This window comes from Salvelinus sp. IW2-2015, unplaced genomic scaffold, assembly GCF_002910315.2.
Source record: "Salvelinus sp. IW2-2015 unplaced genomic scaffold, ASM291031v2 Un_scaffold2978, whole genome shotgun sequence".
Classification (NCBI taxonomy): Eukaryota; Metazoa; Chordata; class Actinopteri; order Salmoniformes; family Salmonidae; genus Salvelinus; species Salvelinus sp. IW2-2015.
Window position 1 is genome coordinate 125,137 of NW_019944273.1, and position 4,525 is coordinate 129,661.

Sequence of the window (4,525 nt, forward strand, 5' to 3'; positions counted from 1 at the left end):
CAGGTCTCTGTCCATTCAGAGTGTCAGGTCTCTGTCCATTCAGAGTGTCAGGACTCTGTCCATTCAGAGTACCAGGTCTCTGTCCATTCAGAGACATACGTATCAAGCCCATCTGCTGGTCTGAACTCCATCACATTATCTTGCTAGTCTCCATACATGTTTCTGTGAACACATACGCACGTAGTTACTGTTCTATTACCAATGGCAGTTAGGATAGGTCATATCTGACGCAGAAACAGGTACTATGTTTAATTTGAACAGGTCAGACAGAGGTGAGAGAGGTGAGGTTATTGATGGGCATAGCAGCATAGATCAGTTGGACCCTCATCAATTATACTGGTCGGTCACACACACACACAGCACTGATTACCTTCTCAATGGTGGTTATGATTTGCATGATGGAACCAACCTGATCGCTGCTTTCATTTTCGTTCAGACATCATGACATGTGAAATAGAATGGTAAACGCAGCAATCAGGCTGGTTCCACCAGGCTATGTTATGAAGGTGAATGGGGACAAAACTCAAAACTGTTTTGACCTTTGACCTGGTCAAATTGCTGTGAGCGCTGCTATCTGTTCCGGGATCCTGCCAGATTCTGTATAGGGGGAGAGACGCGAAAGCCCAGCTAGACACTGCAGGAGCTGTATTTACTTTGCTTTGTTACGGGACAATGTGGGCTGCGCTGATTATCAATGTAGTAACTGCTTGCTTGCGGAGGACTACAGGAGCGAAGTGGCTTATTAGCAAGCAGGTAGCAAACCTTCACAAGCTACTGGAGAACCCACGCCCACCTTCTTTTTATTTTTCTTCCACCCCAGTGGCCTGGAGGAAGTTTAGGCACCATGTTGGCTCTCCACAGCCGACTGGCCGGTGCTCGGCAGGGTTCCTTCCCCGAAGGGGTCTCCCCCTTCCCTGGAGAACGGAGCTGATCTCGACTCAACCAACCAGCCATGGAGATACGTCACTCGCAGCGGAAGTTGAAGAAGGGGTCCTCTAGCAACGGGGGTCTCCATGGAGATGCCTTCTTCCTTGGTGGCTTCCCAATCAAGATCGGATCCGGAGGTACCTGCGTCTTCGTCCTCGGCTCCGTCTCCGTCCCCCTCTCCGGTGGATTCTACCTCGGGTTCAGATCCTCGGAGCTCCCACCCTCACCAGACCGTGAGGCTGCCTGAGAGACCTGCCCATTCAACATCACCAGCTGTCATCATAGGCAGCTCTATGGTGAGAAACATCTGCCTCACCCAAAGCCCATTTTTGTGGGAAGCTGCTATAGACCACCAAGTGCTAACAGTTTGTATCTGTTTAATATGTGTGAAATGCTTGATAATGTATGTGATATCAACAGAGAACTATATTTTCTGTGTGATTTAAATATTGACTGGCTATCATAAAGCTGCCCTCTCAGAAAAATCTTTAAACTGTAACCAGAGCCTGCAACCTAGATCAGGTTGTTGGTCAACCTACCAGAGTAGTTACAAACAGCACAGGAATAAAATCAACATGTATTAATCACATCTTTACTAATGCTGCAGATATTTGCTTTCAAGCAGTATCCAAATCCATCAGATGTAGTGATGACAATATAATAGCCATATCTAGGAAAACCAAAGTTCCAAAGGCTGGGCCTAATATAGTGTATAAGAGGTCATACAAAAAGTTTCGTAGTGATTTATATGTTGATGATGTGAAGAATATTTGCTGGTCTGTGGTGTGTAATGAGGAGCAACCAGACGCTGCACTTGACACATTTATTAAACTACTTTTTCCAGTTACTAATAAGCACCCATTAAAGAAAATGGCTGTAAAAACTGTTGAATCCTCTTGGATTGAAGAGGAATTGTATGGCAATTAAGTCTGGCAGCCCAACTGATTGGCAAACGTACTGCAAATTAAGAAATCATGTGACTAAACTAAATTAAAAGAAAAATAAACGACACTATGAACCAAAGATAAAGTATATTAAGAATGATAGTAAAAAGCTTTGGGGCACCTTAAATTACATTTTGGGAAAAAAAGCCAATACATTTCCTAAAATATAAAAAAAAACGTTTTTTTGCTTTGTCATTATGGGGTATTATACGTCGATTGATGAGGGAGAAAAACAATTTTAGAATAAGTCTGTAACGTAACAAAATGTGGAAAAGTCAAGGGGTCGGAATACTTTCCGAATGCACTGTATGTACAGTTTGGAACAAAATAAATCTCAAATTTGGACTCATCAGACCAAAGGATACATTTCCACCGGTCTGATGTCCATCGCTTGCGTTTCTTGGCCCAAGCAAGTCTCTTCTTATCGGTGGCCTTAAGTAGGGGTTTCTTTGCAGCAATTCGACCTCTGAACAGTTGATGTGGAAATGGGTCTGTTACTTGAACTCTGTGAAGCATTTATTTGGGCTGAAATTTGAGGCTGGTAACTCTAATGAACTTATCCTCAACAGCAGATATAACTCTGGGTCTTCCTTTCCTGTGGCGGTCCACATGAGAGCCAGTTTCATCAGGCGATTTATTTGATTGTTTTTGAGACTGCACTTGAAACTTTCAAAGTTCTTGACGACCTTCATCTCTTAAAGTAATGATGGACTATCGTTTCTCTTTGCTTATTTGAGCTGTCTTGCGCATAATATGGACTTGGTCTTTTACCAAATAGGCTATCTTCTGGTATACCACTCCTACCATGTCACAACACAACTGATTGCCTCAAATGCATTAAGGAGGAAAGCAATTCCACAAATGAACTTTTAACAGGGCACACCTGTTAATTGAAATGCATTCCAGGTGATGACCTCATGAAGCTGGTTGAGAGAATGCCAAGCGTGTGCAAAGCTGTCATCAAGGCAAAGGATGCCACTTTCTTTGGTTACTACATGATTCCAAATGTGTTATTTCATAGTTTTGATGTATTCACTATTATTCTACAATGTAGAAAATAGTAAAAAGAAAAACTTGAATCAGTAGGTGTTCAAACTTGACTGGTAATGTGTTTACAAAGTTAATCAACATGGAAAGGGAATGTTTAAACAGGCCAATCAGAGTTTTGTGGGTGTATGCCCCTCTTGTCTATATAACACCCTGCACTGCTCTGGTTTCCTCTTTCTAAGAACTACCTCTTACATGAGTCTTACAAGAGATCTGGTGAGATGTCTCCCTCAACTCCTTCAGAGAACCGGGGTTACACACCATAACCCAAGTTATCTTTCAGTCCACCCGGTTCGACATCTTACTATGGGACACTTGTAAAACACACAGATTGCCTGAGAAGACACATCCAGTACGTGACTGATGTTTCCAGTCAAAACACAGAGGAAGTAGCAAAAAGCCGTGGCTCTCTCCATGGTGAGGGCTGCTCGACAGGCTACGGAGTCCAGAGACAATCCCCAAATAATTTTCTGCTGGGTCGGTTAGAGCAAGCTTTTGGCACAATTTATCCTGAAGCCTAGAGCAAGCAGGTGCGACAACAGCTGGGCTGTGTGCTCCATTGCCTGAGCCCAAGTGTCCGCGTAGATCAACCAGTCGTCGATGTACGTCAGGACTCTTAAGCCTCTCTCCTGTAGGGTGCTAGGGTGGCTTCGGCACACTTGGTGAATGTCCGTGGGTCAAGGGGCAGATCGAATGGTAAGGTGAGATATCCGTAGGCTATGCCCCTGAAGGGAAACGTTAGATATCTCCTGCAGGATAAACTCCTTAACCCCCCCCACATTCCACTGAAAAGGCAGCGCGCGAAATTCAAAAAATATTTTTTAGAAATATTTAACTTTCACACATTAACAAGTCCAATACAACAAATGAAAGATAAACATCTTGTGAATCCAGCCAACATGTCCGATTTTTTAAATGTGTTCACAGCGAAAAACACCACGTATATTTATGTTCACCACCAAATATAAAAAGCACAGCATTTCTTTCACAGCACAGGTAGCTTGCACAAAACCCCCAAATAGAGATAGAATTAATCACTAACCTTTGAAATTCGTCATCAGATGAGTCAATATAACATTATGTTTACACAATACATTTATGTTTTGTTCGATAATGTGCATATATATATATAAAAAATCTCAGTTTACATTGGCGCGTTACAGGCCAGTAATGTTTTGATTCCAAAACATCTGGTGATTTTGCAGAAAATACTCATAATAAACATTGATAAAAGATGCAAGTGTTATTCACTATATTAAGATAAAACTTATCCTCTATGCAACCGCTGTGTCAGATTTCAAAATAAACTTTACGGGGAAGATTAATCTGAGAACGGCGTTTAGAGCACATTCCAGCCAAAGAATAAGTCACCATTTGGCGTCAACAAAAGCTACAAAAACACTAATAATATGCATTACCTTCGAATAACTTCATCAGAAGGCACTCCAGGAGTCCAGATCGACATAAATGACTGAAAAGTTCCATAAAGCCATTATTTAGCCACTTGTTGTTAGCATGTTCATCCCAGGATCCATTTCATGACGCACTACGAACAATCCATCCAGACAAAAACTCAAAAAGTTCCGTTACAGGTCGTAGAAACAGGT